The sequence below is a fragment of the Pseudopodoces humilis genome, chromosome 12 (genome assembly GCF_049639895.1).
Source record: "Pseudopodoces humilis isolate 2021_Gansu_Grassland_sample_001 chromosome 12, ASM4963989v1, whole genome shotgun sequence".
NCBI classification, from domain to species: Eukaryota; Metazoa; Chordata; class Aves; order Passeriformes; family Paridae; genus Pseudopodoces; species Pseudopodoces humilis.
In genome coordinates, this window is record NC_142211.1 from 14589772 (window position 1) to 14616873 (window position 27102).

At 43.5% G+C, this 27102-nt stretch overlaps 1 protein-coding gene and 1 pseudogene across 1 annotated transcript in view; one reads left to right on the forward strand and one right to left on the reverse strand.

The window, feature by feature from the left end:
- LOC148183404 (BDNF/NT-3 growth factors receptor-like) overlaps positions 1-27102 on the reverse strand; it is a 596246-nt gene that overhangs the window by 387468 nt on the left and 181676 nt on the right.
- Positions 22941-24517, forward strand: LOC148183411 (uncharacterized; annotated as a pseudogene).

Genomic DNA, 27102 nt, shown 5'->3' on the forward strand with positions numbered 1-27102 from the left:
AAGAAATAAGTAAGTTTTCTAGAGATTTTTTAGTTGCTGCTTTAAAACCATGACACAAGCTAATGGCAATTTTTCTGTTACACATTTTATCCCATTATTCTGTTATAGATACATATTATATTGTTGGCTTTTTGCAAATATTAAAATGAATATTATGTGTATAAGATTGGAAAATTTTGTTGTATTAATATAGTTTTCTTTATTTCTGTTATTGATGAAACGTAGAAATAGTAGTATAATACATATATGTTAGGCTATGGCATAGTATTAAAATAAAAACTGCTTTTGTTTGTATAACCCAAAGACTGAGAAAAAAACAGCTAGAGAACCCCTGCATTCGTAAACTATCTTGTCGCTCTATTGGGAACGGCAAAAGAATGACACAGACTCTCTCGTGGAGTCAGAACTGGAGAAGTTTCTCTCCAGTTTATTACTTCAGTGTTGATATATTTTATATATTAGTAAAGGCCTGTATGCACAAACCAGCCTTTGAAATAAGTCGTGATATTAAAGGCTAAAGTCCTTGAAACCTTCCTGCAGAAGAGAGAGTAAAGCAAAACAATATCCTTGTGTGTAGGTGAAAAAATATAAACCTGTGTGTGTTAGCCAATAGTAGCTTGCTCTGCCTGCGGACCCCGTAGAACCCTATAAAAGGTGTGTTAAAGATAGAAATAAACGGTGTTCACATTTACTTCTGTGAAGGCTGGTGAATAAACTGACGGTCTCTCAATACCTCAGTTCTTTTTTATAGACCAGTACGTGAAAAGTACAGAAAAGAAAACTCTTATTGGTTAGTAAACTAACACATCACCATCATTGGTCAGTGGGGTACACCACCCCTCGATTTTCTCTTGCAAGAAAACAAGGAACAGACAAACAGCACCTGCTAGGCTGCTTTCTATCTCTGAGGATTGTTTTAATTCCTCCTTATGAATTCCCAGGCCACTTTCCCCGGCAAGACTGAGAAAGCTATGCGACCTGCAATTTCCACAGGCACCGTTCTCTCTGTTTCAGAGTTAGCATCCACACTATCTTATCCAGATGAAGACAGCAGTGACCAGAACTCTGGGGGAGGAATTTATTGCATTTCTGGTATCAGGGAATGTAAATCTCGATGGCGCCAAGAAGATTGATCTATTGGGAAGGGAGCAAGAGAAAACTAAACAGAAGAACAACAAAGATCCTAAGAAGAATGTATGAATATGTATGAGAAACTATGGATATGTAGTAGGGATCTGTTTTTAAGGGACAATCCTTTGTTAGTAAGGTGTGCTCTCTTGGCTGAATGCAGAGACACCCGGCCGTATCTGTATACTTTATTTTTATCTCCTAATTGTCTTTTTATTAAACTTTCAAATTCTATAAAAAATATGTGAACCTCGTTTTTCACAATTCCATGTTATAATGAAAGCTGTAGGAAAAAACTCTAAAAAATCCCCCACTGTGTACCCTTCCTCTCCCTCTCAAAAACTTATCGGAATCACCTCTTGGTTCGTATGCAAATGATGAAGATAAGGCAGCCTCTCTACCTGAGAAACTGTTTTTTCAGCTTTTCAGCAGCAGCTGTCGCTCACCACGCCACCTCCTCCTGCCTGCTTCTCTGTTGCCCACTTCCCCCAGCTCTGTCACGGCCTGTAGCTGCCCTCAAACATCCGAGCGGCAGCTCTGAGCCTCACAAAAACGGCATCCTAGCCCACTCCGTGCCCAAGACCTGCGCCTTTTGCACAGCCAATAGCTCTGCCTGGCCACTCCTTTCCTGCCTCCCTGTGGCCACATTCTGCTGTGCACCCCTCCACACCGCCCTTGGTCCTCTGCCCCCCCCCGCCCAAAGCCCTTTCAGTGTGTTCAAAGAAATGCCGTGTACTGCTCCCACACATTGACTCCTCTTCTAATGACAACAACAGCAGCATAACTAATTCTGATTCAGATGAGGTCGATCCTTGGGCACTAAATTGGGTTCAAGCCACCCAGGCAGGTGAATGGGAATTAGCTCAAAAGATTTCAGACTTCCCAGTAACTTATAAAAAAGGGAGGAGGGGTGGGGCCACAAACAAAACAGTGTGGCAGCCTGTTACTAACAAAGAGCTCATAGATCTTTGTAAGGTAGCAAAAGAACACGGGTGGGGAGCACATCTTTTTAGAAATTACTTAGAGGCCATCTTCTCCGTGCATACCCTAGTACCACACGATGTCAAAAATATTGCTCAATGCCTTCTTTCCCCTGCTGAATATATGCTATGGGAAAGGCATTGGAAAAAACATTCAAAAACATTATCTGCCAATTATTCTAAACATGCAAATAGGCAAAATTTCACTGTCGAACAGCTAACTGGATGTTGTGGTTTTAAAGCAGTAACTAAAAAATTACTAGAAAACTTATTTCTTGCTGTGAGATATGGATTAGAACAAGAGCAAAACAGGCTTAAAACTTAAAAGGAATAAAGAAAGTTTATTAACAAAAACTACAAGAATAAGAACACTAGAATAAAACTTCCAGAAAACCTTTTTCTCTCCCACTACCCAACCATTCTCTTGTTCACATGACAACATAGAGACAAAAAAAAACCACTTTGGTGTTTAAAATAGTCTCAGTTCTTGCTAGAGTCTTCTCATCAGTCTTTGTAGAGAATCAGAAGTCTTTTTCTGTGAATCTATGGAGTTTCTCACAAGAAAACTAATTTTCTTCATAGCTTTTTATTTCTCTGATGTCAGCTGCCTGAAAATCTGCTATCAGTTGTCTCCTCTCATTTCACATCACTCTGAGGTGTGTTATGGGTCAAATAAGTTTAGGGATGTTATTTTTAAGGATGAGTTATTTAAAGGCAAAAGTTATTTTCATCTGTCTTTGTGAGCCTCTCTGGAAACAGAAGTTTTCTCTTTGGCTCTCAAGGCTACAAATCTTTAACTATTCTCTTCCTCTGTTTTAGCATCTCACAGTATCACGACCACTTCACCATTTTTTTCAAAATCCACACTTTGAAACACTCTATTCTTCTCAATATACTCTGTCATGAATTAAAGGAGCTTTTCTCAGAACACTATTGTCCATCTCCATAGCTTTAACAGAAAAATATTTTCACCTTATTAAAGCATCTCCTTATTCTCTACTTCTTCTGAAGCTTAATTCTTTTCTTCATGGTCTTTGATAGTTTATAAAGTCTCTTTACTTGTTGATTACTCTCTCTTTCTCTCTCTGGAAAAAAAGGATTAATTTGCAAGTTTTATCTGAGTAATGAAACGGTTAAAATTTTGCCTAGGCTTTGTAGCTGGTTCTGTTATCTCTGCCAGAGAGGCGGCTGGAGCTGTCTGCGATGACTTTTTTCTTTACTCGGCAGTCTCTGATAAACTCAGCAGCGGCAGAAAACTGCAGCCGAGCCGGGAGGACTGGCCTGACCCGGCCTGGGCTCGCTCACCTCCCACCACCCCCCACCCTCCACAGCCTTGTCCGGCCTGGGGCAGGGGGGCAGGGAAAGCTGAGCTGGAGCCTTGTTACCTGTTCAAAAGCTGGAAACTAAAGAGAACAAGAGAGCTCTGGCTTTACATTTTAAGGTGGTGTTCACAAGTTGATCTCACTTCTCAGTGGTTAAAACTGCTGCCAATTCTCAGAAATGGCCAATAATTGGTCAAGAGAAAAAACTCCCATCAGCTTCCAGCAGCTTCAACTTCCTTAGCTCCCAAAGCTATCTTAAAGGTAAAGTCACCCCAGGACACTGGAGAAGGTAATCTACAAAAACCCTCAGACCAAGCCAACACTTTACCTGAGGATTCACTGCAAGACATATCTATTACAGCAAAAACATCATTACTCCTTTCACCAGCTGACTCTACTCCTACCCTACATTTCACTAATATCAAACAAGGGGTAGATGAGAGTTTTATTAAATTTGTGGATAGACTGAAGGATGCCTTGGAAAAACAGATAGGAAGTATAGAGGCATGAAAGGAACTTTTGAGTAAACTAGCTATAAAGAATACTAACGAACAATGTAAAACTATTTTGAGGGCTTTACCCTTGGACAAGGAACCTACCATTGAACAAATGGTGGAAAGCTGTACATGCCATTTGTCCACTGAAAACACAGTTTCCCAAGCAGTTGCTAAAGGCATCGCTGAAGGGGTTTCTGGTGCATTCACAGTGGTGGCCTCCAAAAATAATGCCCGCTGTTTCAACTGTGGGGAATTTGAACACTTTATAAAGGACTGTCCAGAGAGGTCACCCACCCAAGAGCCCCGCACCACCTACCAAAAACCCCAGAAACAGCAGCGGTACCAGCAGCACTTGGGAAACTTCCAGTGCAGTGTGGTAAGGCGCTGCGCAAAGACAACAAATAAAAGCCATCTGGCTCCATCCTGACTGTAAGATTCACATTGGACAGCTGGGACCAGGAAGATGGGAAGCATCACAGTGCATCATCCCAGGAGATCCCAAGTCACACAAGGAAGATCCAACACACGGAAAGATACAGATGGGAACCCGGTGCCAGCTGGTAACTGCACTGTCCATTAATTTTACAGATGAAAGTGTTTACCATGTTCCCACAGGAAAGCATGAACCAAAAAATAGTCCCTGGGACATCCTAATTACAGGCGACACTTTCCGTGGTCCAAAGGAAATTTTTGTTTTTCCAGAAGTGCAAACAGTATACCCCAGGTCAAGAAATCTTTGTCCAGCTGTGCTGCATGGACCTACTCTTTTATCTTTCACAAGGAACCCTGATTGCACAAGCCTTTCTACTCCCACCAAATCGCATGGAATGGCTTCCCCTCAATCCCACAATCATGTGAGCACAGATCATAGGCTCAAGTAAGCCAACCATTGAGTGCGGTCTATTCTGTAAGGGGGAGAAGATCCACTGGCCAGGGATGCTGGACACTGGCGCAGATGTGACCATCATTGCCCACTCAGAGTGGCCAGCAAACCGGGAACTGCAACCGGTAGCAGGCATGATTTCAGGGATCAGTGAAGTCACAGGGTGTATGCACAGCAAGCAGAATGTCATCATTGAAGGACCTGAAGGCAAGCTGGCAACCATCTGGCCATTCGTGGTATGGGCACCCATCACCCTCTGGGGCCAAGATGTTCTATCTCAGTGGGGAGCTTCCTTACACATTCCCAGTTGAGATTTCTGACTGGGGCCATTGAGGAATGTGCGCTGCCATCTACCCCTCGGCTCACCTGGAAATGTGAGGACCCAGTCTGGGTTGAGCAGTGGCCTGTCTCAAAGGTAAAGTTGTGTGCACTGGAAGCCCTAGTTGAAGAGCAGCTTGCCAAGGGCCACATCATCGAGACCACCAGCCCCTGGAATTCCCCAGTCTTTGTGCTGAAAAAGCCTGGAAAGGACAGATGAAGACTCTTCCACGATCTTCACAAGATGAATGACGTCATTTAGTGTGACAGCGGCCTCAGGGGAGACAAAGAGTTAACATTGTCCCACCCCAAACCCCTTGTGAAGGGCGGCCCAGGTGTTCTGATTGGGTTTGAGTCCCTGGGGGGTTCTCCCTTGGTGTGCTTCTACTGGTCACTGACCCTGAACTCCACCCTCAAGGGTGGAGAACCTCAAGAGTTCTGTCCCTCAAAAACCCCTGCTGTGCCTCTGTTCGGAGCTCTCTGTTCTGGACCTGACTTTGTTCCCATGCTGAATAAATGGTTTCATGAACCAGGAGCCCGTCTCGTTAGTGTTTCATGCTGGTCCCCAGAATCCTGAAGCTTCCCTGGACGAGATCCTGAGGTTGCGGACTGCAACAATTTAGGAAATGGGTGTAGATAATATTTTAACAGAAGGTGGGCATGAAAGGCCTGTCTGCGCAAACCAGCCTCTGGATTAAGTCATGATATTAAAGACTAAATTCCTTGAAACTTTCTTGCAGGAGAGAGAATAAAGCAAAACAATATCCTTGTGTACAGGAGAAAAAATGTAAACCTGTGTGTATTAGCCAATAGTAACTTGCTTAGCCCGCGGACCCTGTAAAACCCTATAAAAGGTGTGCTAAAGATAGAAATAAATGGCGTTCACTCTTACTTCTGTGAAGACTCGTGAATAGCTGGCAGTGTTTCAATACATGGGTCTCCTCCAGCCTGGCCTGCCCTCACCATGGATGCTGCCTCGAGACTGGACTCTTGCCATCACAGATATTAAAGACTGTTTCTTCAGCATCCCATTGCACCCCCAAGATAACCCCTGCTTTGTCTTCTCCGTCCCCTCTCTTAACAGAGAGGCTCCACTCAAAAGATATAATTGGTTTTATCTTCCTCAAGGCGTCAAGAACAGTTCAACTATATGCCAGTAGTACATTGCTCGCATTCTGTCCCCCATGCAGAAGCTATTCCCAGATGTAATCATCCACCACTATATGGATGATATCCTGGTCTGTGCTCCAGAAAAAAATTACTTGGACAAAGCAGTTAAAACGACCATTGAAACCATAAAGAAAGCAGAATTCGAGATTAGTGAGGACAAAGTGCAGTACACCAGACCATGGACTTATCTTAGCCTCCAGATCCGTGAAAGAACCATCCTACCTCAGCAGCTCACCATCTGAGACTACCCAATAACCCTGAGAGACTTACACAGTCTGTGCGGATCCATTAATTGGGTATGTCTCCTGCTAGGAATTACAACAGATGACCTCGTCCCCCTCTTCAATCTTTTCTGTGGTAGCGGAGACCTGGACTCTCCATGCATTCTCACATCAGAAGCCTGAGATACCATCACCAAAGTCCAAGGAGCCCTGTCTTCACGCCAAGTCCATCTCTTCGAGCCCAGCCTGCCTTTCCAGTTTGTCATTCTGGGAAAGGCCCCCATTTCCATGGATTGATTTTCAAATGGGTCCCTCAACTCAGAGACCCTCTATTGATACTTGAATGGATCTTTACAAACAATCAACCTACAAAAACAATTAACACCTTTCAATAAATCATGGCACATCCAATTAAAAAGGCCAGAACTCGCCTCTACTCTCTTGCAGGGTGTGAGTTCACATGCATATACTTGCCACTGACTACTGGAGACCTGGAGCATTTGCTCCAGACTAATGAAAACATCCAATTCGCCCTAGATAGCTATACAAGCCAAATTTCCATCCACATACCAAAACATAAACTTTTTAATGCGGCCTTTAATCTGACCCCAAAATTAGTCCAAAGTAGGACACATCTCAAAGCTCGAACTATTTTTACAATGGCTCAGGGTCATCCCACAAGTCTGTGATGACCTGTAAAGACCCTAAGACCCAAAAGTGGGAATCTGATGTCCAAATAGTGGAGGGATCTCCACAAATTGCTGAGTTAGTAGCTGTTGTCAGAGCCTTTGAGAAATTCAAAGACAAACCCTTTAATTTGGTCACAGATTCAGCTTATGCTGCAGGTATAGGTATGAAAGCAGAACATGCTTTTCTCAAAGACATTTCCTATCCAAAATTACACCAATTGATCTCTACATTAACTCGTTTAATATCCCACAGAAAGCAACCTTACCATATCATGCACGTGAGGTCACACACTGACCTCCCAGGTGCCATCACAGAAGGGATAAAGAAGGTGGACGCATTGGCCATATCAGTAGAAACTGCTAATGTCCCTGACATCTTTGCTCAGGCAAAGTTGTCACATGCATTTTATCATCAAAATGTACCTGCCCTCATCAGAATGTTCAAGCTCTCAAAAGATCAAGCAAATGCTATTATTGCAATGTGCCTGAACCGCCAAAATTACCAGATACCGTCTATGGGTATCAGGGTCAATCCCCAAGGCCTGAACAGCTGTCAGTTGTGGCAGACTGAAGTGACCCACTTCGCACCTTTTGGAAGGTCTAAATATGTGCACATGTCTGTTGACACGTTTTCTGGAGCAATATTTGCATCAGCTCAAACAGGAGAGACTGTAAAGCATCCCATTAAGCATTTTCTTCTTGCATTTGCCACTCTGGGAGTCCCAAAAAAATATCAAAACAGACAATGGACTTGCCTATGCCTCTCATAGGTTAAAAGAGTTCTTTAGCGAGTGGGGAATAGAACACAATAAAGGCATACCTGCAAATCCCACAGGGCAACCCATCGTTGAAAGGACCCATCAAACCCTCAGAAGACTCCTCCGTTAACAACGGAGAGAAGCAAACATTATATCCCCTGTTGAGAGACTCTGCAAGGCTCTCCACATCATTAACTTCCTAAATTGTACAGCATCTGAGCCTGACCCTCCAATTCTCTGCCACTTCTCAAATTCAACCCAAGCTAAGCTCACTGAGAGACCACCAGTGCTAGTAAAAGACCCAGAGACACATCAGGTTTCTGGGCCTTTCCCATGGATTACCTGGGGAAGGGGCTATGCCTGTGTTTTACTATCATCTGGCCCAAGATGGTTCCCAGGAAAAAACATGAAACCATATCTAGGCACTGCAAACACTGCCCCCACAGACACTAACAAGAATTCTCCTGAGTCAATGTCCTAGTCAAATATAATGTCAAATACAAGACGTCCACAAAACCAGATCAGCTCTGCACGTACCAGAAAAAAGACCGTCCCATCACACAACAGCAGCCAAAACAGAAAACGGAACAACATTCTGCTTCATCAGTCAAGCCATAGGCCAGACACAGCCTGGCCACAAATTGATCTCTGGTTTACATGTTGTTACCCCTTTTTCCCTAGAAAACCCTACTGCTCCCCTCCTTCAACCCTTGCCAAAATCTCCTAACCTCATATCCACTCCCCACCCCCCCCAAAAAAAAACAACAAAAAAACACTGGGGGGGTGGGGGAAGGAACGGAGGAAAGGGACAAGGTAGAAAACCCTAAACCTCCCTTCCTACCATAAAGATAATAAATTTTGCTTATATTCCCTATCAGAAGCCACATCCCTGTCCAAAGATGAAAATTATCTCAATTGGTGCTGTCCTCACTGTTGCCTGGATGCTCTTCGCTGTGCCGCATGCCTTTGGCTGGATTAGCCCACAGCCTAACCATAATGTTTGGGTGACCTTAGCAAGGACACTGAAACAAGATAACATGTGCCTATCCATGGGTAGTGTTGATAACCCACTTTCCACGTGTCTGGTAGGGATTCCCTTGGTAGCAGATGACTGGCCCATCTATAATTCAGAGCTCCTCTGCACCACAGGTAAGAGGCCTAATCTGGTAGATACTTGGGATGAGTGGACAAAAATGTTACCAAATGCTCCAGAGGAACCCCAAAAATTGGATCTGCTGGGATCTTCCAAAGCAATACACTGTATCAAATTTTACTTTAAACATCCAAAACATAATTGGCCAGAGATTGACCAGACAAAAAGCACATACAGAAAAGATATATCACCAATTAACAAAGCCTATAATTATCCAGATTGGTGTAATTACACCAGTCGCGTACTTTCTGTGTCCTCTCTTCACCTCAATGGGTTGCCCTGGGGAATGTTTCTTATCTGTGGTGACCGAGTATGGCTGGGATCCCCTCATGCCTTCAGGGGTGTCCTTGTAGCCTTGGCAAACTTTCTTTTCTGTTATTTTTCTTTTGAGTATTTAAGGTACTGTTAGTTTTCTCTGTTCATTTTTCTTTACTTATTTCTTTTTTAAAAGACAAAGAGGGTTAGATGTCGCCCTGAGAATCAGACCTTTTGATATTGTTTTCATAATTTCTAGCCACTTTCCCAGGAAAGTAACTGTAAACTTTGGTGTTTATACATTCCATTAAAGATATGCCTTTTGATGGGCGTCTTTCAGGACCAGTGTGGTTGGGAAGGTAGTAACCTGACTATCCAATCCCTGGTCGTTGTCGGAAACCTATAAATACTGAAAGAACAAATAAACGTTCTTCTTTCATCACACGTAGAGCTGCGTCTGTGTGAATCATTTCATGTCCGACAGTGACATCTACCTTCACACCAAATTTCACCTTATTACATAATTGGAAACAAGAAAGCAAATTAAAACGTCAAAAGAGATTCTACACTGAATTTGATGAAAATTGTGATCCTAAATTGTACAATTGGAACAAACCAAGGAGAGCTACTGTTTCCCTATTCTTACCATGGGTAGCTGCAGTTAAAGCCCTTGGTGAGATAAATCACCTGGGGTGTTGGCTTAGCAAACAGGCTAACGTGACATTTGCTGTCCTTAGCAATCTTTTAAAGGATGAGGAAACCACAAGACATGCATCCCTACAAAATCAAGCTGAGATTGACTTCTTACTACTTGCCCTTGGACATGGCTGCCAAGACTTTGAAGGGATGTGCTGCTTCAACCTCTCTTCACGCTCAAAATCCATCCATACAAACGTCTAAAAACCGAAGGAACTAGAGAAAGATTTAAAAGTGGAAAACAGCCTAGACTGGGTCAATTACCCTCTCGATCAATGGTAACTAACGAGATGGGTGTCATCTTTAGTTAAGGGAATTTTGTGGATTTTTATTGTGATTGTTATTGTATTAGTTATGTTCTCGTGCCTTCTCCATTGCTTTAAAAGAGCTATTGGAGATGCCTTTTTACTAAATACAGAGAGGCGAGTTTTGGAGGGAGGCCAGTCTTCTGAAAGGCTTCTGCCTTGGATATCTGTTCCCTAGGATAAAAAAAAATACTTAGTCGTGGTGACTAAGCTGTGGACCCCTTCCTGCTTTGGGACCCCATGTTATCTCCTTGTAAACTATTGGTCATTTTACCCCGGTCTTAAACCATTAGTCCTTTTCCCAGTTCTCCCCTTCCCTATAAAAACCCCAGCTTTTGCCCAGTTCAGTGGATGTGGCTGTCACTGGCCCCCTTCGCAGAAGCCTGCTAATAAAGGACTCTGTGGAATGCTGCACAGCCTCCTGTTGGCTGAGGTAACCCATGAGCTGAGCTGAGCTGATCACTATAAGAGTTGGAATCACATATAAAAAAAGCTAATCACTTGAAGCCTCAGGCCACAACACATCTCTGTACAAGGAATGACAAAACTTCTTTCATTCTCTAAGGGAACATTATGTATCTATCTCTGTCAGATGCAAAGAGAATGTGCTAGGTAAAGTATAAAATTAATTGTCTTATTAATATGAATCCAGATGAGCAAACAGCTATGTTTTTGTGTATTGTTGTTTGGGATTTTTTTTAAATTCTGAAAATTTGCTTTCTGGAAGGATCACAGCTGACCTTAACAACATTTGCAGTTCTGTATCTCACTTACTAGAAAACCTGTAACTTCCTACAGTTTTATTCCCATTAGGAGATGGATAAAATGCCTTTGAGACCAATTCCTTTCAACCTTCTTATTTACTGCATTACTTTTAATACTCACATTGTTCACAAAAAGAAAAACATAAAATCAAAAAATTCCATCTAATTCTACATACTGAACTAATTCTGAAAGAAGACCCTATCCTAAATATCATTCTTCTTATACGTGAAGAAGCCATTTTCTCCCCTTTCAACTAGCACACAGCGTACATCTGGTTAGTTAATGGTATGATAATACATGATACATTTCATTGCCAGATTTGAAAACATCATTGGTATAGGGATAGTCAAATATCCATGGGTTCAATTTCTGCCAGTCCTAAACAATCTTCATCACATCCCTTCTCATAGGCCAGATCCCCTATGAGCCTCCACCCAAGTCATTCAGGAAGGAAAATGACCTTCTTATGAACTTTTTCATGAAGTGAGAAAATAAATTTTAGTTGTCTGAGATCCTTTTTACTACAAAAATATATTAAATAATATATTCCTATGATTTGTACATAAATTGGAGGTCTACAGGTGAACTTTCTTGGTCATTACAAATCTCATGTAAACTCTACCAGAGAAAATAAGTTCCCTGCAACAATGACTTAAGTGAATTCAGAATTAGGTCTTCATATATGTAGAGGGTTGATCATTGGCCAATTCTCTCTTTTTCATATTGTGGTCTTCAAATATGTTTTGAAATGCCTGAAGACTTGCAAAAATTCAGAGATCACATATGTAAATCCAAACATTTAAGGGTGTCCTGGGGTGACTTTATGATGTTTGTATCCCCGATCGCCTTGTTTATGTTACATACTAAATTCTGCACCTTTAAGACTGGCTCTGAGAGTGAAGAGGGGGAAAGAAGAAGCGCGCAGTTTGTGTCGAGGAAAAACATCACTCCCCCACATCTTGCTCCTGGGCTGTGGTGTCTGCAACACAGACAGACAGCAGGACAGAGCTCTATTTTGCTTTTAGTTAGCTTTTAGTTAGCTTTTAGCTAGCTGAGGCAGAGAAGTTTCTCTGGACTTTTTTTTCCTTTTTCTTGGATCTGTTCAAACCTGCTTTGGACTGAAAAACACCCAGACAAACATCGGGAGCTCACGCCTGGGGCCCACTGGGGCCTGGGCCTCGGCACTATCCAGCTCCGGAGGGACTGATAAGAACCTGAGTGAGCTGAGCTACACCACATGAAAAGGACTTTCCTTTTTCCTGGACTTGCCATCTCATCAAACAGTGAGAGGTTTTATTTTTAATATTATTCAATTTCTGTTAAATAAACAGTTTTTTCCATTTTTTTCCAAGGGAATCTTTTTCACGAACCAGTTAGGGGGAGGGGCCACTTGAATTTGCTTTTCTGGGGGGACCCCCAATTGGAGGTTCTCTCCCAAATTTGCCCTAAATCAGGACAAAGGGAAAACACAAACAAAATAAATGTTTAGCAATAAAAGTTTCAAAGACGTTATGCCTCATTATGCCTTTTTTTTTTGTCACCAAGCACATATGGTTTATCCTAAACAGTGTTACTTGGGGCTTTGATCCAAACATAGCATTCTGAAACAAAAATCAGCATGCATTTTTACTTATTCCAAGTTGGAGGCAATCAAGTGTTGTAATGGAGTTAGGAAAAATGGTATGACCCAAAGAATGTACCCCTGAAAATGTAGAATTGTAAGTTTCTTTCCCTTATATTGTTCTCCCCAGTTCCCCTTATTGGTTGTGTGAATTCCTCCACCCCTTTCCCCCCGTCTTGAAAAAGGACTGCTTATCGATACCTCTTCATCTTTCCCTCCTGCTACCTCACCCTGAAGGATCCCAAGAAATAAAGCTGTAACTGCCATCTCAGCAAGGGAAAGAGCTCGTTTTTAGGTTCTTCTTTCACAAGCTAATCTAACTCCCCTGTCTCCCTGGCTGCTGCGGGGCGGACAGTAGTGGCAGAGAGGCAGGGGACATTAGAAATTATAGCAGGTGGCATCCCTGGGTGGGCTAGACCCCCTAAAACTGGCTGGAAACACACGTGTGTTTCGCAAGCCTGGGCACATCAGCTACCTTGAAAAGCTAAAATATAGTTTACAAGAAATGAATTGATAGCTTTCTCACGCCCAAAGAGAATCAATTCACAAAGAAGAGGTTTCTACTGCTTGGCAACATAAGAGTGGTGCGTCAGATGGGCTGGCGGTGGTGGGCCGGGCTGGCGAGCAGCGCAGCTGCATGGGCAGCGCGGGCTGAGCAGGCAAGCGCAGGGAGGCAGCATGGGCGAGCCGCGCACCAGGGCGGCAGCGCGAGCAGCACGGGAACCCTCCCCCACGCGGCACGGGGACCGAACCGCATGTTCCGTGTGGAGCAGGCCGTAACACGTTTCGTGTGGCAGCTGTGCGGCAGGGCAGTGACAGCTGCGGGACAGCTTATCTCAGCCCAGTGTGTGTGGGGGGGTGGCAATCTGAGAAAAAAAAACAACCCTGCCTCTGCACTGCTTTGTTGCTCTTACAGTAAAAAAAGATAAAAACGAGTTGTGAAAACACAATTTTAATAACAGGAATGGGATCTACAATATCTACACCCCAACCAAATTTAGAATCCAAATGGCAATAATTTTAAGTACTATTAATGTTAAAATCGCTAGAAAAAAGTTAAAATGTTTCACATTGTGGTTATCTCATAACATTCCACAGCTTGATTTGTCAGAAGTAAATTCTATCTCTGCATGGAATCAAATTGGCAATATTCTCCCTCTAAAAATACAGGAAGGAGACAAAAATGCTTCAAAATATCTTCCAATTTTTCTTATAATTCGAAAATAATTGATCAACAGAGAAAAAGACATAAAAAACCAGCCACTGCAGCTTTCATCAGTATCTCATACCTATTTACCCATACCTTCTGCTCCTGTGTTGAAAAAGATACATGGAACAAATCCAGAAACTCAAGAAATGCACTGTAATAATGCCTTTTCTGGATCCATGTGTCTCATTCAGCCCCCCAGCTCTGATAGTGTTGTGCAAACTACCAGAGACACTCCCCTATACCCCAATATTCCGACCATTAAATCCCCGTACCTCCACGTGGCTGGAGTCCAAAATGGAGTTGGCCATGTGCTAGATACCCACGTGGACGAACCCCCTTCCTATCCCCCTCCCCCTTCCCATGACTCTTTCTATCCACCACACTCCGCCCATTTCCCTTACTCTTGCCATAACCCCTCCCCTCCCTCCCACATCTCCCTCCTTTCTACTATACCCTGCTCAAGCATGACATCATCTTACAAACCCACCTCCAAATGTTGCAATATTTCTCTCCACGCCCCTGCCTCTTGTCCCCATGGGGAGGGAGGGAGTGAGACGGGTGGCCCTGCCCCCTGCTCCCATGGGGGGGCGGGGGAAGGAGTGTCCTGGCTCTGCCCCTGGGGGGGGGGAGGTGTGTCCCTGCCCAGCCCCTGTGGGGCTGTGGGTGGGACCCTCTACACATCAGGGGGTGAGGCGAGGCCCCCTGAGCCCACTGGGGGTGCAGAAAAGTCCCTTCACCGAACCACGAGTCAGGCAGAGCCCCCATTGCCCCGTGGGGGCGGGGCTGAGCAGGGAAACCCCGGAGATACAGGCTCTAGGGAAAATAAAGATATACCTACAGCTGCACCTGTAATATTTACTGGTAAAAAAAGAACTAATAGACAATATTAGCCTTTCTCTTACGATGATATCAGAGAGATATGTAAAATACATCGTGAATATGGCAAAAAAAGTGAAATATTAAAAAGAATGATTAAAGCTACTTTAAAATCTCAGGAGTTAGTTCCTGCTGATGACAAAGATTTCTTCAGGTGCCTCCTAACACCCACTGAATTTGATTTTTGGGAAAGTTCATGGAAAAGGTCATTAAAAGACCTCCTAGATGAACTCAAGCAAAGCATACAGGATGCAAAAGATGCAGAAAATAATGAGATTACTTTTGAACACCTCTGTGGGGAAGGGAGGTGGGTTAAGCCTGAAGATCAGGCTCAAGTGCTAACAAAACCTATTTTAGATAAAATCTGTGAAGTAGCAGAAAAAGCCTGCAATAAAATACTTACACTAGAAACCCAAGTTGATAGTAAAAGGTCTTAAAATCTTAGAAAATTCGGGGACTTAGAAAGAAAGGTTTGGAAAGTCCTGGGAAAAGTAGGCCCTGAGAAATGTTAGGCCTTGTGCTTGCTAAAGATCAGGTCAAACTGCACCTGTGTAGTCAGTATATGATAAATGATACAATTGTTAGCTGTGATTAGATATAATTATTGTTTAAAGAGCATGAGGAACAATGTTAGGGGGCTGGGGGGGATCACGAGAAATCCATGCTTGGGTAAAAAACAATGCATACAATAGAACAATGTAAGTTTAATAATTAATATGTAAGTTGTATAACGATAGAGTATAAAACATGTTCAACTCAAAACCAAATCGGGTCAGATTTGGGAATGTGTACCCCTGACACCCAGAGCTCTTCAATAAAGCACCTTCATATAATCATTCCGTGATTATGTGTGTTCCTGAATGCTAACAAAGTCAATTATGTTAATATTAATCAACTCCCATCCGAGAGTTTCTTGCAGTTTGTGGACCACCTCAGATTGCAGATACAACAGCAAGTGCAAGAACCAGCAGCACAAGCAGAATTGATTAAAGAAATGGCAGAAAGAAATGCCAACGAGGCCTGCCGTAAGGTGATTTTAAATCTGCCCATCTATCCTCCACCTACCATAGCAGATATGATCCAAGCGTGTGCCAAGAAAGCAGATGTGTACAGTGCACATGACAAGAATCCAGGACCATTCACCCCAAGGAATGTAGCAGCTGTAACACCCAGGATGAACAAGCCACAGATGTCACCAGAACAGCTGCAGCACATCATCTGCTTCCAGTGCGAGAAGCCAGGACATTTCGCAAGGAACTGTCCTCAAACCCAGCAACAAGGGAAACTCCAGAAAAAAACTGTAGCAAATCAACAAAAAAACTGAATTTAAAGTGCTGTGCTGCCAGGGGTGAGAACATAAAAATGACAGACCTGAAACAGGAAAAAGACTCTATTTTAATGGGAAAAGGGGAGGAAAGGGAGCAGGGTGGGAGACTGCAGAAACATAATTGTGGGGAACGCATACCTAATAAGGTCTGGCAACCACAAAAGCGATTCAGACTTGTAACTACTAAAGCTTTTTATTTCAGATCTAATCGTCGGACTGTCATTGGAGTGGACTTGCAAAACAATTCACAAGACCTGGCTGGACAGGACAGTAGGTATTTTGTTATTGGAGACACAGCACACACACCGATAGAGATTGAGGTAGCTCCCATGACAATTAAGGGAGACCTAACACCTCATTCTCTTGGCAAGGTGTCCTCAACCACCCTTCTATGTAGCCAAAGGGCAGATAATAGCCCAAGTGATCCCTGTTCCAACAGAAGTCCCAGTAGATGACAAAGCACCAGGGGTCTACTGGGCAGAAGTGGTGGGTGAAGACAAACCCATTATGGGATGTAACCTAACACATAAATCAGAACATCTCCAGGTAGAAGGGTTAATTGACACTGGGGCAGATGTGACTATCATACCTGAAAAGGTGTGGCCTTCACATTGGGAACTGCAACCCGTGGCAAGCAAAATACAGGGTGTTGGAGGGATGAAACTGGCAAAAATTGCTCAAGATATCATCCAGATTGAAGGCCCGGAGGGTAGGTTAGCTAGTGTCTGACCTTTTGTTATTGACTACAAGTGCCCGCTGTGGGGAAGAGACACCATGTCCCAGTGGGGAATAAAATTAACAATTCCTGAGACACCTCAGGATTTTTGATGGAGGCCACTGTTGAGTGTCCTGTCCAAAAGTTATCTTGGCTAGATAATAATCCAATTTGGGTGAATCAGTGGCCTCTCAGCAAACAGAAACTCGGGGCACTAGAAAAATTGGTAGAAAAGGAATTGGCCAAGGGACACATAGTAGAAACAACCAGCCCTTGGAATTCCCTGGTGTTTGTGATAAAAAAGCCAGGGAAGGATAACTGGCGCCTCCTTCAGGATTTGAGAGAAATAAACAAAAAAATAGAGGACATGGGGTCTCTTCAACCAGGTATGCCATCCCCGACTATGTTACCACAAAATTGGCTATTAGCAGTGCTAGATATTAGAGACTGTTTTTTCCAAATTTCCCTGCACCCAGCTGATGCACCACGATTTGCCTTTTCCATTCCCACAATTAACAGGGAAAATCCAATGAAACGGTACCACTGGACAGTACTACCTCAGGGGATGAAAGAGAGCCCCTTCATCTGCTAGTGGTATGTGGGGTCTTTGCTGTCCTCAGTGCGTGCTGAAAAAAGAGATGCCATCATTTTGCACTACATGGATGACGTGTTAGTATGCTGTCCCAATAACAACATGCTGCAAGACACCCTAGGCCTAATGGTTAAAGTTTTAACCTCTGCTGGATTCCAATTGCAGGAGGACAAGGTTCAAATGATGCCACCTTGGAAATACCTGGGCCTAGAGATCACTGCATGGACTGTTGTTCCACAGAAATTGGAAATCATTAGCAATCTTAAAGCTCTAGCAGATCTCCATTCCCTATGTGTGTGGCAGCGGCCTCAGGGGAGACAAAGGGTTACATTGTCCCACCCCAAACCCCTTGTGAAGGGCGGCCCAGGTGTTCTGATTGGGTTTGAGTCCCTGGGGGGTTCTCCCTTGGTGTGCTTCTACTGGTCACTGACCCTGAACTCCACCCTCAAGGGTGGAGAACCTCAAGAGTTCTGTCCCTCAAAAACCCCTGCTGTGCCTCTGTTCGGAGCTCTCTGTTCTGGACCTGACTTTGTTCCCATGTTGAATAAATGGTTTCATGAACGGGAGCCTGTCTCGGTTGGTGTTCCATGCTGGTCCCCAGAATCCTGCTGCTTCCCTGGACGAGATCCTGAGGTTGCTGACTGCAACATATGCGGGTCACTAAACTGGGTCAGACCCTGGCTAGGTCTCATGAATGAAGACCTGAGTCCCCTGCTCAATTTATCGAAAGGGGAGAGAGAGTTACTGTCTCCCAGGGAGCTGACTCCAGAAGCAAAAACTGTAATTGAAAAGGCACAAAAGGCCTTGACAGAAAGACAGGCACACCGCTTTAAACTGGAGCTGCCTTTCAAATTTATTGTCCTGGGGAAATTGCCACACCTACATGGGTTAATATTCCAATGGGCCGAGGGGCAGAGAGATTCACTCTTAATAATAGAATGTATTTTCCTCTCCCATCAAAGACCCAAAACTATCACCAAGCCACAAGAGCTGATGGCTCAGCTGATTCAAAAGGCCAGGGTAAGGCTGCGGGAACTGGCAGGTTGTGACTTTATGTGTATTCACCTCCCAGTCAGGCTCTCTGGAGAAGGCAGAAACTCGCCTGAGAGACTGACCAAAGAGATGTTTGAGCATCTGCTGCAGAGCAATGCTAACCTCCAGTTAGCTCTGGACAGCTATAGTGAGCAAATTTCAGTTCATGCACCATCACACAAATGCTTTCATGAGGAATTCCACCTCATTCCTCATGAGAAAAGGAGCCAACGGCCACTCAAAGCTCTTACAGTGTTCACTGATGCATCTGGGACATCCCACAAGTCGGTGATGACTTGGAGAAATCCACAGACTCAGCTTTGGGAAGCTGATATTGAGTTTGTAGAAGGGTCACCCCAGATAGCTGAACTGGCTGAGGCCGTAAGAGCCTTTGAGAAGTTTTCAGAACCAATTAATTTGGTTACTGACTCAGCCTATGTAGGGAGAGTGATGTCCAGAGTGGAGCAGGCAGTTCTCAAGGACATTGAGAACGAACATCTCTTTAGACTGCTGTCAAAACTCATTTATTTGGTTTCGAATAGAGAGCATCCTTTCTATGTAATGCATATAAGGTCGCATACCCCATTGCCAGGTGAAATCGCTGAGGGGAACCGGAAAGCTGATTCCCTCACTGCCCCAGCCGAAAAGGCACGTCTTCCAGATGTATTCCAACAGGCCAAGATAAGTCACCAGCAGTACCATCAAAATGTGCCAGGACTGATTAGTCAGTTCCAGCTGACACGGGATCAGGCTAAAGCCATTGTGGCTACCTGTCCCAGTTGCCAGCTCCAGGCAGTGCCATCCCTGGGTGTCGGGGTTAATCCCTGAGGAATTGAAAGCTGTGAAGTGTGGCAAACAGACATTACTCATGTCCCCAGTTTTGGTTGCCTTAAGTATGTACACGTGAGCATTGATACATACTCAGGAGCAGTATATGCCTCTGCTCATGCAGGAGAAAAATCTGTACATGCCAAACAACACTTAGTGCAGGTCTTTTCTGTATTGGGAATCCCTAAAGAAATTAAAACTGATAATGGCCCAGTGTATCAATCCAAAGAATTCCTGGAATTTGTCCAGCAGTGGGGAGTGGAACATAAAACTGGCATCCCCCACTCCCCCACCGGTCAAGCGGTGATTGAGCTTACACACCAGACGCTCAGACAAGTCCTAGCCAGGCAAGGTAGCGAGGCAGTGTGAATGTCTCCACAACAGAAACTCTGTAAAGCTCTGTTTACCATTAATTTCCTAAACTGCTCATTTGAAAACGTGAATCCTCCTGTGACTCGGCATTTTAACAGTGGTGATCAGTTTAAATTGTCACAGCGTCCACTGGTTTTAATCAGGGACCCTGAAATTTGGCAAATTAAAGGCCCCTATGAACTTGTCACCTGGGGGAGTGGCTACGGGTGTGTATCTACCCCTACAGGCCCCCGATGGATTCCTCAGAAATGGGTAAAACCTTTTGTTCCAAAAAATCCAGCCCCAGCAAAAAGAGAAGAGTAGCAAGTGGCAGTTGCTTCCAAGAGAAGACGCCGCCGGAGAGAGCAAGAAGAAACCTTTCTAGCCTATGACCTGCATACTTTGGCTGTAAACGTTTTTAAAAAATGTCTGTTTCCTTTTTTTTTGAAATAACCTACCTCTCACTCAAATCCAAGATGAGCCTTAACCCTGCTGTCATCCTGCTTGCACTGAGCAGCCTGACAGCCACCTGGACTGTCCCTCAGCCACGCCAGAACATCTGGATGACCCTGGCACAAACAGTCCAACAAGAGAGCATCTGCCTGTCCACTGCAGCAGCAAAAGACCCTTTGTCCTCCTGTCTGGTAGGAATCCCACTGCAGGATGAAGAATTTTCTGCCAGCTTTAGTGATCCCAAGTTCAATACAGATCCCAAAACACACAGCACCCACCCACTCGAGAACCGTAAGCGGAGAACAGTAACAATTAAAAACCCTGTAGAACAGTGGCTACCAAAACTGCCCAGAGCAGAAAAGGAACCCCAAGAATTAGAGATATTAGGTTCTGCTCCTGCACCCTTTTTTATCTACCTTATGTATAACACAATGACAGACCCTAAATTATATCACCATGTAGTACAATATCGAAACGAATTTAAGGCAAGGCAATGATGTAGTGTGCGGACTCACATCACAGTCAATGATCCTCTCTGTTCACATCCAAGAACCCTCCCTAAAAGCATATTTCTGATTTGCGGAGATAGAGCATGGGCAGGGATCCCATCTCACCTTCGAGGAGGACCGTGTACCTTTGGGCAGCTGTCCCTGTTAGCACCTAACCAAACCCAAATTAAAAAATGGATTCGAAAAGAAAATTCAACCCACAAAATTTACAAAAGGAACACTGACATTTTAGATCCAAATTGTGATTCTGACATTTTTCATTGGGCAAAATCAAAAAGAATTGATGTATCCATATTTCTTCCATGGGTTGCAGCTGCCCAGGCATTAGGTGAATTAGGACAGTTAGAATGCTGGGTAGTGAAACAGGTCAACTTAACATCCACTGCCCTCAGCTCCCTCTTTGAAGACGAAATTACCAGACAAGCTACCCTCCAGAACAGGGTGGCTATAGATTTCTTTTTGCTTCTGCATGGACATGAATGCCAGGAATTTGAAGGACTTTGCTGTTTGAACTTGACCTCGAAATCTCCCAACGTCCATGGAGCCCCCCGAGAGATGAAAAACTTGATTGGACAGGTGAAACAAGAATCAGAGGACTGGTTTAGAGAGCTGTTCAAAGGCTGGGGACTCACAGGATGGTGGACTTCAATAATCAAAACAATCTTGTTGTTTTTTGTTGTTTTTGATTGTGTTAGCATTTGGAATTGTCTGTTGTTTAATTTTAAAGGCCCTTAGTAGTGTAATTTCTACTACCTCAGAAGCTAACCACATGGAACTAGCTGACAGAAATGAATCTAATCGGCCCACCAATTGTGAGTGGTGGGCAAGCTCATGCTAAAAGACAAAATAAGCTAAAGGTTTTTTTTCTTTCTTTCTCCTTTTTGTGTAACAGAAAAGGGTGAGGTGTTGTAGTGCATCTAAAAATCATGCTATATCCCAAGGGTAAAACTCACCCTCAGTCTGTGTAATGTTAGTCCCTACCTGAAAACCTTTTCCCTTTCCCCTGTCCCATTGGCTGTAACTTCCCTGTGTCCTCTGATCACCCCCACCCCCTAGTATAAGAGATAAGACCCAGGGCATTTTGGCCTCTTTCTTGCCCCGGATGGACGACAGACAATAAACCTGGGATCATTCTAAGCAAGTCTGAGCCTCCTGTGTCTAGATACATTTAGTCCGTGTTGTATTCACTCCAGGACCTCTCCCCCTCCCGTGTTCCATGAAGAACAGGACTCTCACCATGGGGGGTAGAACAGAGGGGTCCCCCGGGAGCAGATTGCAACAGTAAGGTGCTTTTATTTTGGTTTGGGTGCCTGCCAATAAAATGCAGCGAAAGCTATGCTTGGTTGGGCTAAAGGAATTCCTGGTGGTATTGCCTAGGCGCTGTCAGATGACTGCAAAAGAGTCGCAGGTTCAGCATTTGTGGTATATTGTAGTTGTAATATGGAGAAGATTAAAGGGGTTTTGGGCAGCAATACTCCCATACCAGGTACTTCTCCTTTGGGGTGCTTATTAGCACATTAGAAACAAGGTAACTTTGGGGAAGAATTAGATAAGGCTAAGTTAATTTCTGCGAGATCTCCCCACAGAAGTAAACCCCAGCGACCCTGTCTCATCCATTGGTAGCTATAACCCCACTCTTCTCTCTTTCTTTACTTTGTTTTCTTTATCTCTCCCTCTCTCTCTCTCTCTCCTCTATCACATAACCCTTGTTGTTGGAACTAAAATAAAGGTACATTATTGCTGTTGTGATTTAAACTGAAATCCCTTTTTATCCTTTTTGCACTCTGAGATCAAACGAACCTCTCACAACTCCCACTTGCATTAGTGAATCATGACATTTAAACTGGAGTCACAGAGCGGATTTCTGACAGACAGAAGGGGCTGCAGGTTTGTTGTGCAGTCTGTATTAGGGGAAGGACGTTTTGCTCCAGCCACACCTAGCCCAACACTCTGAAAAGAGTGAGCAGTGTCTAGAAAGTAAGGGGGGCAACTCGCATTTCCTGCAAACTGCACATGCCAAGGTGAAAAGCACCCCATGCTCACTTGAGGGCTCTGTCTGCAGATTTTTGCAAAAGATCTCTTAGTGCAAAAGGGGGGGAATGTTGTTTTTTGTTGTTTCTATGAATTTTGACTGCTTGGTGTAGTGGAGAAACAACCAGAAATTTAAACAGAAGGAGTGCCTCCCAAGCAGATTTGGTCTTTTCACCCATACAAGGAAGCAAAAAGATGTGTGTGTGTGTATAATTTAAGTTTATACCTCCCTGTAGCGGTTTTCCCTCCATAAAAATGACTGAAAATGGCAGTGCAGAAGTTAAAGCTGCATTTCATGCTCTGTTAGCAAAACACAAGGCTAGACTTTCTCCGAGAGGGGAAGAGTGGAAGCGTAATAATTGGTTTAATTTGGAAAATGTGATTGATAGAGTATGTTCTTTACAACATGAAACAAAATTTAAACTGGGCAAAAATAAAACTATACTCTGCTCAGTTTTGGGAGCTTGTCTTACAGCAGCTATAGAAACTCGCTTTGAGTGAAGAAGTGAGGAAAGAACTATAATAGACTCCCTTGAAAACCTAGCTGAAATTTTGCAAAAAAAATTAGATGAAGAAAGGAGGGAGATCAATCTGTTGCGAGCAGCCCTCCATGATCACAATTCAAAAAATGCTGACTTGCTAAAAGAAACAGAAGAGAGGGAAACCCCTCTCATTGATCAAATTTACCCTCAAAAGGAGCTAACTCGGATAAAATTGTGGGGGACACTGCTGTCCTAGTTTGAAACCTCTAATTAAAACAGAATATAATTATAACAGTGATGAAGATCTTGATCCTCATATAACCACTAAAAAAACCCTCCCATGCACTGCTACTGAACTGGCTAAGTTAAAAAGGAGTATGGGCATGTCCCTCACTAGTCAGAGACAGAATACATATTCCAAGTGTCTCTCACCGGAGGTGATCAGATTCGATTGAGAGAATGGGAAGCCAGTGGGTACTGGCAACATGAAATCTTCTTAACAACAGGAGGAAGATGTAACGCAGGGTCCCTAACTCAGTGTGCAGCTTATTGGGCAAAGGGGCTTAATTCCTTGGAAAGGGGGGACTCCATAGCTATAGCTGGTACCCCTGACCAACTGTTGGAAAACATTCACAAAGCTGCTTGCTTGCAAATGATGCACGACAGAAAATTAACTGCTGACTGTGGATTGCCAGTGCAGTTCCCTGTGAAGCCTGAAATTATGACTCCTTCAATTTGAAGCCTTCCAGAATCACTTAAACCTACAGCAATTCTCCTCCAAAAAAAGCCCAAAACTAAACCATAGCAACTATAACCCCTGTGGATTGACTAGACAGATTTCTTAGGAACTGGATCGATGGACCTGGTTCCACTGATCCTGGGTTTACTCCCTTCACCACCCCCTCTCAGCCGACAGGTTCACAATTGCGTTCTCCTTCTAGAAGCCATAAAATTTGGACATGGAGCGAAGCTGCAAAAGAGCTAATTAATTACAGTAGAAATTATGGACCTGTAAAAATCCCAGAAGAAAAATCAGAAAAAGCAGAGAGTGTTAGATACATTGCTTCTCTTAACGAAAACACAGAAAAGGGAAAACAAATCTCTAACCGCCCGTATTGGTGGTCACTAGAAATAAAGAAGGGGGTCCCCAGAAATGTAACAGATGGCTTATCAGTTAAAAAGTTGAGTAAAGTAGTCTCTAATTGGCACTGTCCCAAGTTCATTGTATCGAATTCCCCCACTGTACAACCTAGCACACCTCCACAGGCTCTGGGCTGTGAGACAAAGCAGTCTCCTTCTCAGCTTCTGGGAGTGGAGCCCAAACAGCCTCAGAATGAGGGAAACTGGTAACTCTGCCTCTCATGAGTGAGCAGAGAGGTGGAGGTTGGTTGTATTTAAAATGCTCACTAGAAATAACAAGAGACATACTGATTATAGCAATAGTGGATCCTAAACGTGCACCTATTACTTCTGTAGTTAACACTAGAGTCCAAATTTCTGTGTTGACCAATACAGACTAGTACAGGATTTGAGAGCAATAAATGGAATAACTAAAGATATTTACCCAGTGGTAGCTAATCCTTGCACATTGTTAACATCCATAAAAGAGAAATATAAATGGTTTGCTGTAATTGATTTTAAAAAAATGCCTTTTTCTGCAAACTCCTTGACAAAGAAAGTAGGAAACTGTTTGCCTTTCAATGGGAAAGTCCAGAAAATGGAAGGAAAACTCAGCTCACCTGAACATGACTCCCACAAGGATACAAGAATAGTCCAACCTTATTTGGAAGCCAGCTGGATAAGGAGCTGGAGATTTGGACCAAGAACAGGCAAGTACTGAGAGAATAATATCTGCTGTTACAGTATGTTGATGATATACTGATAGCTACAGAGGAAAAGACAACCTGCATAAAAGTAACATTTGACATTTTAAATCAGCTGGGAATGGGAGGATATAAGGTGTCTGAATAAAAGGCACAAATTGCCCGGCAAACTGTGATTTACCTGGGATGTGAAATCTCACAAGGGCAATGTAAGCTGGGTACTAATCGTATTCAAGCTATTTGTGCTATTCCAGAACCCTAGAACCTACATGAGCTGCGAGTTTTCCTTGGGATGACAGAGTGGTACTGTGGATCATGGACTATGGACTAATTGCAAAACCCCTGCATGAGGCCCAGAAGACGCAGCCATTTACCTGGGACAAACCACAGAAGGAGGCCTTCCTCAAACTAAAGGAGGCATTTACAACTGCTCCAGCGTTAGGATTGCCTGATTTGTCCAAAGATTTTCACCTGTTTGTGCATGAAAGACTACACCTAGCACTGAGAGTACTGACCCAATGTTTGGGAAGCTGGAAAAGGCTGGTAGGGTGCTTTTCCAAACAACTTGACAACGTGAGTGCTGGACAGCCTTCATGCCTGCAGGCAGTTGCAGCCACTGTGATGCTGATACAAGAAGCTAAAAAACTCACTATGGGTAGACACATAAATGTCTACATGCCACATATCGTAACCACTGTTTTAGAACAAAAGGGGGGCCATTGGCTATCTCCAAGCAGGATGATGAAATTCCAGGTAATCCTGACTGAGCAGGATGATGTCACACTAAAGACAACTAACCTCTTGAATCTAGCTTTGTTCCTAGGTACCACAACTGAAGAAGGCCCATTAGAGCATGACTGTGTAGAAGTAATAGAGTACACCTATTTGGCAAGAGAAGACCTGAAAGACATCCCACTAGAGCAACCAGAGTGGGAGCTATTCACAGATGGAAGCAGCTTTGTGGAGAACGGGGACCAGATACGCTGGATATGCGGTAACAAGTCAGTACAATAGTGGAGGCAAAAGCATTATCACCAAATACATCTGCCCAGAGGGCAGAACTGGTTGCCTTAACCAGAGCACTAGAACTGAGTAAAGGGAAAAGGGTAAACATATGGACTGACTCAAAGTATGCTTTTGGAGTAGTACATGTACACGGAGCACTGTGGAAAGAAAGAAGACTACTGTGTTCTCAAGGTACACCCATTAAACATCAAGATGCAGTCCTGCAATTGATAAAAGCAATACAAAAACCTGAACAAGTGGCAATTATACACTGTAAAGCACACCAATCAGGAAACTCCAAAATTTGCGAGGGGAATGGAAAAGCAGACTGGACAGCCCAACAAGCTGCTTAAAAAGTGCAAACTGCAATGGCATTGATACCTTTAAAGACTAATGCATCTCAATTCAATTTGCCTCCAAAACCAAAATATTCAGTAGAAGATGAGAAATTTGGACATTTGCTAAATGCACAAAAAAATTCAGAAGGGTGGTATGTAACTGCACAAAGACAAATAGTGTTACCCTTGATAATGAGAGAAGTTCTACAAATTAAACATAACTACTGTCACTGGGGTGCAGAGGCATTGGTAAAATTGCTAAAACAAAAATTAATCTCGGTACGGATGCTAACAATGGCAAAATCAGTAATGTCAAAATGTGAGATCTGCTTGAAAAACAACCCAGTGGCTAAACAACAGGCACAGCTAGGGAGAATTAGGATAGGAATAGAATCAGGATGACACTTGGCAAGAACCCTCTAGTAGAGTGAAATTTGGGTGAGCCCTAGAGTCTTTGCTTGGTCCTATAACAAACTATCAGAATAAAGAAATGCTGTACACACTTACAGGTCAGATTGATAGACTGGCAAGAGTCACCCAGGAAGGGTTTAAAGAAGTAAACGTACAGTTACAAGCCACCACAAAAATTACTTTTTAAAATTGATTTGCCTTAGATTTGCTACTCCTGAAAGAGCACGGAGTGTGTGGGTTTTTAAAAGGATGGATTGATCATTGCTGTATCCACATCCCAAATGTAACTGCAGATGTAGAATATGACATCAGTCAGTTGCAACAAATAGAGCATGAAGCACAGGAAGAGCAAAAGGAT